Below are 12191 nucleotides of genomic sequence, written 5' to 3'. Positions count from 1 at the left end.
AACTAACTGTGTGCCCAACTCAACTTCCCTGCAGTTGGATCTCATAGTGCCCTTGATGGCTTCAGTACTCCTCTGCACAAGGGGAAGTGCGACGGAGCCTAAGGTGGGGTAGAAAGAGACAGTGATCTCACTCAACGGCTGTTAAAATCCCATACTTTTAAAAATTTTACAAAAACAACCAAGTGCTAGCTTCTACTACTACCTTGGAAAATGTTGGATCAAGTTTCATTTGCTTCTCTGTAAATCCCCCTCTGCCTCCTACTTTGTCTCACTGGTTGTATTTCGCTTCCCCTGGAAGTGAGCTCTTCATCTCTAATTACTGTCAAAACACTGCACACACCTACGGTTGGCTCCTTTGTCTGCCGCGAAGTCTTCCCACAGTCAACAGCAAACTTACGGAAAGATTTAAGTTTCTCCTTCAGTGACTTTTTATAGAATTTCATCTGCCTGCCCCTTGGACAGCTCATTCCAGCTTCCTGGACAGCAGCTGGGGAGGTAGCTGGCTTTTGTTATCAACCATTGTTAGATGACCAGCTGGGCACGGTTGGGAGGCGGCCATTAAACTTTGTTGCAGCAGAACTGGCTGTGCTTCAAGGCTTTAATGGTTTTCTCCTGCCATCTGATGCAGATTTGATACTAGTAACTAGGATAGAGCATGTGTATCCTCTGTTGACACACATGCAACAGCAGTATTTTAAGTCTTCACTCTAATTACACAGTTCTTGAGGCAATTCGACACTTGCCCAGACAAAAATGGCTTCTATTTATTCGTGCTGACTCCTGATTCTCTTTTATAACCTTGAAAAAGTACTCAGATTTTATTTCCTTTCATTGCATAATGTAGGTTTGCTTAACAAGATGATAGACATTTGTGCTTATTGTGGATTTTTCAAACACGTATCAGAAGAATAATGGCATAGGGAAAATATTTACATAACAAATTAATTTTTGCAGTCCACTGATATCCTATGCTGAGTATCTTTTTTTTTTGCCTAAAGAATTAGTTCGTTATTCTAAATTAATATAAGGCATTCACAAGCAACACTGAAATTTATTTAAACTGCCAACATCAGATTAAATAATATGAATTTCTTTTATACTAGCACTCACAGAATCTTTAAATTACTAAACATGTTGACAGTGACCATTGGAAGAAGCTCATTAATTTCTAACTAATTCTTCTTGCTTAGTCATACTAAATTAGTGCTTGTACTAAGTATTTCACATACAGTATTTCATTTATTTCTTATAACAAAACTTTAAGGAAGACAATACTGTCCCAATTTTGAGGAATCTGAGCCTCAAACAAAGTATAAACTTGCTCAAGTTTACGTAAGGACTGACTGGTGGATCTGATATTCAGACATGGGTCTGCTGACACCAAAGCTAGTGTTTATAACCACTTTTTGTATTTTAGAGTGAGTAGTTTGGTAAACAAAAATAAACCAGAAATAAAGGATAATGGCTTTAAATAATCATCACAAATCGAGATTGAACACGAATTATATCCCAGTGTTTGCATAGTATGAAAAATTATTTTATTATCTCCCAATCTCAAAAGCAACTTGGTCTTTCTCATCTAAAAAATACCTTGAATTAATGTTCTATTGTGCTTTTATTTTTTTAGTGAATTGATTTTGTTTTGGCTATTCTGATACCTGCTATGCAGTTTTACTCAAAGGATGGTCACATGGCTGAGAATCTTCTGAGATGTTTGTTATATGAAGAGTTCTGGGCCCCATCCACAACCTAAAGAATCAGATTCACTTGGGCTAGTGTCAAGAAATCTGCATTTTTAAACTAATAATAAGATTGTGATTCTGAAAAGCACTAAGGTTTTCCTTTAGAAGAAATCCTCATGCCCTTGCTGTGGTTGATACTTCTTGACTAGTCATTTATCTGTTCCTTCAATATTTTGATCTAGAATCTTAGAGTAACTGGTTCTGTGAGGCAAGTGCCTATGGTAGTCATCAAACCTCATCACAAATATCCTCTTTCTTCTCCATCAAAGCACATGATGAAACTGCATTTCTCTGCCCCCTTGAAATCAGATGTGACCACGTGGCTTCCGCTGGCCAGTGGAAGTGAGTAGAAGTGATGTGTGCTCCCTTCCTGGCCCGAGGAACAAGCTACACTCCAAACAGTAGTGGCTTTATCAGCCTGTATTATTGCATGAAGATGAGATGGAGTAGAGTGCCAAGCTAATTCACAACTGATATGACACAATGGAAGACTACCAAAATGCTAGTTATCTTTCAGTGTTTATTCTATACTTACTCCTTAGTGATAAGAACACCAACTTTTTGTCAGTCACATTACTATCCAGCTAAAAGATTAAATTTTCCAGTCTACTTTGTAGCTAGACATAGTGACTATGTTAAATTTTGGCCATAAGATATAGGTGGAAAGTATATTTTATTGCTAGCAAGCATCCTCAAAAGGCAAGGGTGCTCTTACCTTCTTTCTTTCTTCAAGCTTCCTGGAATGCAAATACAATGGCTGGAGCTCCAGCAGTTCTCTTGGATAGTGCAGTGAGTTTTAAGATGCAAACCACATTCAGTAGAGCAGAAAAATAAAAGGAGCCTGGGTCCCTAACAATGTGAAGCTTCTGTATTCCTCTGGAAGGCCTACCTCTGAATTTATTTTATATGAATGAGAAATAAACCTGTATAAGTCACTATTTTTCAGATCTTTATCTCCTAATGCAGAACCTCATTCTCTCTGGTACAAAGCATTATATCTCCTTGTAATTACTCACAAGCTAGGAGTCTACCACTAACTATACCCATTTGGGCAACATAACTTCATAAATCTGAGCATTTTCCTCACTTGCAAATAAGGAGGTGATTGTGAGTACCACAGCTCCAATGGAGGTGAAATAATGCAGACATTGTAAGTTTCATGCCTTCCAGAAGTGGGATGTGATTCCCATATGCATCAGCCGATCTTCTAAAATGATTCTCTGCACTTTCTGGACCACTTGCCAGCTTACCTATGATCAGTGTAGCACTGGTCAGCATCCTGTCAAGACAGTTTGTGAAGGATTGCCAGCCTCACTCAAAAACAGCTGGAGGAATGCTTTTTATGAACTTACCAAGGATCCATAAGCATCTGCTACAGGAACTTCAAACTTGCTGATGAGTACATTTAGTTTGGTCCTCATTTATGTAGCGTATATGTAGACTGATGACCTTCCGTAAAACATCGCTGTTCTGTGGCACTCTTCTAATTGTCAGCAGTTACAAAATCCTGCAGTTGGAAGGGGATTTAGAACTTTCAGAGTTCAACTGGATTTTACCTTTGAGGAAAATAAGCCTCAGAGAGCAGAAATGACTAGTCAGGAGCCACCCAGCTAAGCTCAGGTTAGAACTGAGCGCTAACTCTCAGCCCGTCCATCTTGTCTCTAAACTAAGCTTCCCCAGAGGGTCATTTCATATACCTTTTCTCTCCTTGAACTTCAGTCTTAACTCGACGTATGTACTCAGCATTAACTGAGATATTTTAAGCTGAGTCCAAGTTTTGCTTTTTTTTTTTAATCTTATCTCAATACCTCTCCAGTACTTAAAAAAAAAAGTTCCTTCCCTTCTGGATGTTTTCTCCTAATTCTCAAAGCAGATGGCTTCTTTGATCTTCTTCTTTGGGGCATCTATACCCTCTCCCAGGCAATTACTTCCCTCCTGCTTATAAATATAGCTAGGCCTTTCCTATTTTTAAATAATCTATACCTTTTAATGTTTTAAACAGAATTTATTGGGTCATCTGAGCCTTTGAATTCTTCTTCATTTCCTGGGCAGCTTTGTTCAGAGATGCTGATTCCAGAACATTTATCGCTTCATCGTTTTGCCCGTGTTTATATTTGTCATTATTCCCTGACTCTCTCCCCTTTCCTCCTTACCCCATTTCCTGTTGATATGAAGTATCCTTCAATCCCCAGTGGTTAGCATAGTGCCTGACATTTATGGGATATTCGGTAACTTATTTTGAATAAAGAAATTAATAGAACAGTCAATTAGTGAATGGTTTAAAAGCCATGATAACAACTAGTAAATCTGACTGCTCACTAAATATTCTTCAGTTGTAATCAGAGCTGTACAAATATACATGTAAATATACACACAAAGGTGGAGCTCAGTAGCTTATTATGTGCTCCTTAGGTACCAATCTCTATTCTAAGCACTGTACTTGGTATTGTCTTACTTAATAATAATAATAACAATAACAATGACAACACCACCAATAGTATACACACAGGTGGCACTCAGGATGTGCCAGGTACCATTCAGATCATTTTCATATGTGTTCATTTATTTATCCTCACAAGAATTCTGTGAGGTAGGCACTATAAAACCCTAATAGAGATGCAGAGGGAAATAGCTTCTGCATTCACGTAGCAAGTGAGTGGCAGAGTGAGAACTTGAACATAAATGTTCTGGCTCCTAAGTCTATACGCTTAGCCCCTTACATCACTTCTTATCACCAAAGATCTCACAAGTAGAGCTGATGCCCCATAAAAAATACAGTCTATAGTCTGCCCAAAGTACTGTTCCCAAAACCTCTTCCTTACCAGCTTGCATGGTAAGTGACTGAAATTTTTATTATTTAGTCATAATCTTTACAGAAGTTACAAAAAACACCCACATAATTTGTCAGATGAAGTAAATGACATAAAGCTTTAGCCAACCATGAACATTTTAGCATGAAATAGTTCACCACATAAACATGATTGATCCTTGACCGACTCTTGAGGAAATAGGACATGAGAGAGAGAGCAAGTTGGGTTTTAAGATGCTGGAGACGATAGAGGGTCTTGAAGTATGGAAAAAGTAGGAAAGAATGACCAAGTAGATATCTAGAGAAAAGAGAAAAAAGCAGACTGGAAATTTGGACAAAATAAAAATGATTTGAATTTGCTACCACCAAAGTACTCTCTGCTGCTTGGCCACTTCCATCTCACCTGACAGTGCCTAATTTTGAGTATATATATTTTATTTTAGGTTCTGTATCTCACTTTGAGTCATATTATTGGGACCAGCAACTTCTTTCTCGAACTCTGAGTATTTTAAGAGGTATTGTTAATAAGTATAAATTAGATAGATTTCTCTTACTGGAAGAATACTCCTTAATTGTATAATATGAGTCCAATGGGAAAGCTGAATCTAATATGGAATTTTGATTCAGCAAGTTTATAAGTTAACATCACAGCTTCTCCATATCCTGAGGTGCCTTTGTGAAGATCAAGATTTTGCATCAAGATATAGCCTTTGATCTAGGTCCTCCTGGGTGGCAGCCAACCTCAATTCTCACTGCATGCTCACCAAACCATGTGACTTTAAGCTTTTAATCAAGAATAATTGTTTTAAGCATTTTTTTTAGTAATGCCTCATGTATAGAATCTCACATTACATGTTTTGTAAAGATATATAGCATCGTTTGTTATCCATCATAATCTTATGAGCCTTTCAATCAGTAAATCCCTTTTGTTTTCTCAACCCAACGAGATTCTACATATATTAGACATGAATTATCTGTTTTTATTCGCAGTTCACTGATTCAATAAATCATGAATTTGGATAAAGAAGTACCAAAAATGTAAGCCTCCTTAATCTGGATGACATATATACTGAAAAAGGAAAACTCTTAAGTGAACAGTGGCAAATTCCCTGTATTTGGAAGAGTGATTCTAACAAGCGTTTCTCTAATCCACTGGATTTTAAAACAATTCAGAGTTGTACAAGGGTTTACTTAGTCAACCTCAGGCAGCAGAACTCTCTCTCTGGAAGCTTCCCTCAGAAAATAGTCTTGTATTTCCTTTCCTTTTAATGAAACTAAACAGCAAGATCAGGCGGTGGATGGGTGCTTTCTAAACACGCGCTCTTAGGGTGCTGGCAGTTACACTGATTTCAGGTGAACTTTGACTTTCAACTTGCAAGGCACTATCATGGCAATAGAGCATTTGGAGAAGTGTAATAGGATATCAAACTATGGCTCTTTCTGGAAGTTTAGGTCAATGCCCCAAAGCTGAGAATAATATGTATAAAGTGCTCCCAGGGTTAAAGCAGGATGGACCATTTATAAAGGTAGTGGCAAAAAAAAAAAAATAAAGTTCTGCCAATGTGTATGAAAGAAGAATTCAATAGGAAGTGATCGGGAGAGTAAGGATTATTTAGAGAGAGTGACCCCATTTCTTGTTAAATTCCTCGGTTTGAGGAAGTCTTCTCGAGAGAAGCAGACGTCAGGAAGCCACTAAAAATGTTTGGCCTATGAATTCTGAGATTCAGGAAAACATAAAAACTAGAACCTAGCTCATATCTGGAAATGCTAAATGACTAGAAGTTTCTGCCAAATGCCAAGGGAAGAGAGAGAATTTGAGAAGGAGCAAAGGGAACTTCCATGAACATTGAAACAAAGACATGTTTTTTGTTTGTTTTTTTCTATGGACTAGAGGTGACCCTTGGTAAGTAGTCTATTGTGAGCCCCACAGGCAGATTTCCCATAAAAAGTCTTCCTGGAGGGCGACCGTTTAACATAAGAGGATGGATCGCCACAGGCTAGGGGCTAGAGAGCAATCACATCTGGCTGGCTAGAGGAAATATCACAAGTGCCAGGGAGCAGCAATTCAAAATCCCAGCAAGATGATCTCTAAGGGGCCCCAGAAACATCACATGAAAAAAGCATTTGGTCATCTGACACATCCAGAAATCACCAATGCCTGATTACTGTCAAACAAGACTAATAAGAACTGTCTGTCTCCTTCCATCTCTTCCTTCCCGCTGCCAGGAGGACTCAGTGTTAGGAGAAAGGAGTGGAAGAGCAAAGAAGGGAAAAGGCCAAAAAACAGCTAAGAATTAGAAAGTTAAGTTTCCATTGTGGGTTGAACTGGACTTGTTATTATAGAAAAAAAAATGAGATTATGTTTTCACACCAGGTAGTATCTTAAAAGCTGTGGTATCTTCTGGAGACTTTATCCAGGATAGAAGAAGGAGCCAGCAGAGTAGGTTTAATGGAAGTTGTTGAGAAACAATAAAGTTGCCTTCTGCTTAAACCCTACTGAGCACAACTTAATAGACTAGTTAAAATCATACGGATTTAAAGGCAAGAGGACTGGAAACCCTGTGGTCATCAAAAAAAAATCAGTCTCCAAAACATTGCCCTATCCCTTATCACAGAAGTCCTCAAGATGAGATGAAGAAAATTGACTAAGAAAGCCTCTTTGAACATTTCCAGAAGTGGGAAGAGTACCAACAAATTTTTTTTTCCATTTTAAACTACTGAACCTTCACAAACCTTTCACTCTAATAAAACTCCATGTAAACTCCTTCTCCTTAAAAAAAGAAAAGAAAATAGAGACTCTGAGCTTTAAAACTCATAAACTATTGGATGAGAATGTTAGAGCTAAAAAGAGTCATTAGAGATTAGAGAAATAATTTTATAATAATAAATTATTAGCTACAAACATAGGAGATATCAAATAATAGCAAGTAATATAATATTTCTCACTTTGGATATTGCCTAGAAACTGCCAAATGTGTCCTAATGCTGCTGTAACAAATTTAATGGCTTAATTAAGCAATATAAATTTATTATCTCATGATAGGTCAGAAGTCTGATGGGCTCATATGATTCCTCTGCTCCAACTTCACAAATCTAAAATCAAAGTGTTGGCAGAGCTGTGTTCACTTACGGAGCTGTGTTAGGTGAATTCATTTCCTGTTGTAAGACTGAAGTACTCGCCTTCTTATTGTCTCTTAGCTGAGAGCTATTACCAGCTTCCAGAGGATGGGTATTCTCTTGGCTGATGGCCCTCTTCCTTCATCTTCCAAGTCAGAAATGGCAGGGCAAGCTCTTCTCACGCTCAGATCTCTCTGGTATCTTCTATTGTCTCATCTCTCTGACTGCAGCCAGGAAAGGTTCTCTGCCTTTAAGGACTCAAGTAATTTGATTGGGCCCATCCAGAGAATCGAGGATAATCTCTCCATCTCAAGGTCCACACTCTTGAGTGCATCTACAAAGTGAGATTGATGAAGATAGATGTCTGTGCTAGAGAGTGAGGGATGTTGTGATGGCCCAATATCCCAGAGTGCAAGCAGGTAAGGAGAGTTTCCCCTGAAGGGGGCAGCCAGATACAAGGTGTCAGAGCCCAAGTAGGATGAGGAGAGCATCACACAGGAGGGCAGCCCAGAGCATGAGTAATCTGAGGAGGTGTCCACATTCTGAGCATGGAATGCCACGGCCTCAATGTGAGTGTCAGAGCTGGTGCAAGTGTCAGAGCCCTGGTGGGAGAAGGATGGCATCCACATGGCAGGACACCTCATTATAGGTGTGTCAGCTTGGGTAGGGTAAAGAGGGTGTCCACCCATGGAGGCGGACCTAGCATTGGGCGTCGGAGCCAGTTCAGAGTATGGAGGTCAGGGGCAGGCTGACCTGGGATGTCAGGACCCTAGTAGAGTAAGGAGGTGTCCTTTTAGGAGAGCATCTAAGCCCCACAAGGTAAGGAGTGCAGGGTGAGGAAGCTTCCTTGATCAGGGGTGTCAGAACCAGGCAGATGAGCAGGGTGTCTGTATGGGGAGAGGTCTGGTTCAGTGAATGAGAGCCCAAAAGGGGTGAAGTGTACCTATGTAGGGAAGAAGGTGGCAGAAGCAATGAGAGATTTGTTACCTACCCTGGGATTGAGTAAATCAGTAAAAGTATGAAGATAATGGGAGCCGATTTCTCACCTTCAGATAAGAGAATTCTAAGGATGGAAAAGGAAATAAACTAGAAGGAGCTCTGTCTTATTTAGTTGGAATTATGAACCCATAGTTTTTAATCTATGTAGATAAAAAATATATAAATATTAATATAAGCGAGTATGTGAGTGTTGGGAAGGTGAGAGGCAACTATATGTCAGTAGGCTCAAGAACACCTAGCAGTCAGATCTTGAGTTTTAAATACCATCCTCCAGTAAATGACTGATTTCAAGGCTGGGACAGGGGAAAGAGCAAAGTGATTCTGGGATATCTTTTAAAAAAAGTTTTTTTTTATCAAAGTATAGTTGATTTAAAATTGGTTTAAAATGTATTAGTTTCTGGTGTACAGCATAGTGATTCAGTATATATACATATTTATATTTATATTTCACATTGATTTGCTATAGGTTACTACAAGTCATTGAATATAATTTCCTGTGCTATACAGTAGGACCTTGTTGTTTATCTATTATGTACATAGTAGTTTGTATCAGCTGATCCCAATTCCCAATTTATCCCTCCTTCCCCATCCTCTTTCCATAACCATAAGTTTGTTTTCTATGTCTGAGTCTCTTTCTGTTTTATAAATAAATTTGCATCATTTTTTTAGATTCCACATATAAATGATATCATATGATATTTGTCTTTCTCTGTTTGACTTACTTCACTTAGTATGGTACTCTCTAGGCCCATCCATGCTGCTGCAAATTACATTATTTCATTCTTTTTTCATGGCTGAGTGGTGTTCCATTGTATATATGTGTGTGTGTGTGTATATATATATATACACACACCACATTTTCTTTATCCATTCATATGTTGATAGACATGTAGATTGTTTCCATGTCTTGGCTATTGTAAATAGTGCTGCTGTGAGTATCGGCAAGTATCTTTTCAAGTTAGAGTTTTCTCTGGATATATGCTCTAAGACATCTTTTTGTGCCAGAAAGAAGGTGCCTACAGAATGATGTGGATATGTTAAAAGGAGAGAAAGTCAATGTGAAAGGTCTCATACTGGCCAAAGGGTGCATAATTTAAAATAATAGTAACATTATGAATCTTCAATAAAATAGCAAAAATGTGAGTCCATATTTTTTGATGGGGGATATGGTATAAGCAGTCTCAAAGTAACTCTCAATAGAGTAATTATTAATGACAAAGGAAAAACTAATAATTCTACAATGGAGAATACTGACAGCCGCTGCCCCAAGTGATCAGGGAACATAATCAGTAATGGGACAGCATGAACTGTGCATCACCTGATACAATGCAATGAGAAGAACACATCTCTTCTCCAGAGATCCTGCCGAAGACACGTTACCTGAATCTAATCATAAGAAAACATTGAAGAAACTCAAATTTAGAGTCATTCTACAAAAATATCTGTGATCTATACTTTTCAAAATTGTCAAGGTCAGAAAAGCCAAGGAAAGGCTATTGCAGTTTTAGGAATCTAAAGAGACAAGGCACAAATGCAAAATGTGATTCCAAATTGGATTATTAAGGATTATTAAGGATATGGTTAGGACAATTGGTGAAACTGAATGGATTAGACAGTAGTGGTGGATCTATATTAATTCCCTGATTTTAGTGGTTATATTGTGGTTTTTCTAGGAGAGTGTACTTGTTTGGAGAAGTTACACACTGTATCAGATTCCTAGAGTTACCGACTTAAATTATCACAAAGTGGGTGGCTTTACATACGTTGATTCTTTCACAGTTTTGGAGCCACGAGTCTGAAAGCAGAATGTCAGCAGGGTTGGTCTCTTCTGGAGGTTCTGAGGGAGGATCTGTTCCATGCCTCTTTCTTAGCTTCTTGTGACTTCCACAGGACTTGGCATTCCTTGGCTTAGAGATGCATCACTCCAGTCTCTACCTCTGTCTTCACTTGTTTCCCCTGTGTCTCTCCTTTGTATCTGAGTATCTCAAATCTCCCACTCCTTTCTCTTATAATGATGATAGTCATTGGATTTAGGCCTCACCCTAAATCCAGAATGATCTCATCTCGAGATTCTTCACTTAATTGCATGTGCAAATTCCCTATTTCTCAGTAAGGCTACATTCACAGGTACCAGTGGTTAGGAATTGGACAAATCTTTCTTTTGGCAGGGCCAGGGTGGCCTCAGCATTCCAGCCACTACATACACTGAAGTATTTGAGGGGTGAGCAGGGCATCATGTTGGCAACTTATTCTCAAATGTTTAGGAAAAAACTTCTTTGTATTGTACTTACATTTTTTTTAAGAAGTCGAGACTGTGTCACAATTAGAATAATTAGAACTAAAGTAGAGGAATAAACTCCGTTGAACTAGTTTAGTGGTAAATAGGACAGATTAGCGTGAGATTGTCTGGGTTTGAGCTCCACCACAACTCTCTGTGTGAATTTGGGCAGGTTGCTTTACCTATTCCAACCTCAGTACCTTTGTCTACAAAATGGGAAAAGTAGTACTTCATGGACTTGTGAGGATTAATTAAGATAATGATTATAAAGAGCTTAGCAAAATATTTACCATTTAGTAAACAGTTAATAAAAGTGAATATTATCATTTTACCATCATCAACATCATTAAAATGACTAACATTTACTTTTGCCCAATAACCGAAGATGTGCTTTCAGCCTGATTAAAAATTTCTGAACTTAGTAGGCCACTGAGACCTGTCCTTTCTACCCTAGTTTACCAAAACCATACATTCTTTCTTTCTTCTTTTAGATGCAATTAATTATGCTGTGCTTTCAAGCATCGAATTTGTGGGGTCTTGGCATTTAAATGTCTTAATCTAACCATTCAAAATCTGGAGATTCTCAGAAATCCATCCTTGTTATCATGTTATGTAAGTATCTCTGTTCATATTGGTAGCTGTATCATTTAGGAGTGCATTCAGCTACAAGTAAAGCTAGAGTGGATAAAACAAAGAGAGATTTATTTGTCTCACATAACAAGAAGTCAAGCATTAGGCAGCCCCAGGCTGGTGACCATCCTGGGAAGGTCAGCTTCCATTCTTTATTGCCTCATACTCACAAGATATTCACAGTACTCAGAGGTTTGGTATCTACTCTATAGGCATGAAAGGAGGGACATAAATAGATTGAAGAGCCCACCAACTGAGTCTGTCCTTTAATTTGTTTAATTAAGAGAGCAAAATTTTCTGGAAGCTTCTATCTATCACACCTTCTTTACATCCCCTTGGTCAGAACTGGGCCACATAATGCCCAGACATAAATCACTACAGGGCAGGGGATGGAGGAAAAGGAGTGGCATTACTGTGCTTAATTCAGACCATTGATAGTTCATCGTCCAAAACTGGAACAAGGGTCAAGTTTTCCAGTAGGACCATCTTTGGCATGGTAGCTGCACTTAGCAGGGGTTCTACTAGCAAGAAAGGAGAGAGGAGGGAATGTAAGTGTGTAAGCAATGGATGGTGTCTATAATAATTAGCCATGACCCTTTGTCAGTCTTCAGAGATG

General features: G+C 38.5%; 1 long non-coding RNA gene across 2 annotated transcripts in view; it reads left to right on the top strand.

The window, feature by feature from the left end:
- LOC140700222 (uncharacterized) overlaps positions 1-11485 on the top strand; it is a 125943-nt gene extending 114458 nt beyond the window's left edge. For both annotated transcript variants that reach the window (XR_012078554.1, XR_012078555.1), the window contains one exon: positions 11437-11485. This is a non-coding gene — a long non-coding RNA (uncharacterized lncRNA). The remainder of the gene's footprint in view (positions 1-11436) is intronic.
- Positions 11486-12191: the final 706 nt, after the last annotated feature.

Source organism: Vicugna pacos, chromosome 12 (assembly GCF_048564905.1).
Source record: "Vicugna pacos chromosome 12, VicPac4, whole genome shotgun sequence".
Taxonomy (NCBI): domain Eukaryota; kingdom Metazoa; phylum Chordata; class Mammalia; order Artiodactyla; family Camelidae; genus Vicugna; species Vicugna pacos.
Note: the sequence above shows the minus strand (reverse complement) of the source record. Positions and strands in the feature narration are given on the sequence as shown.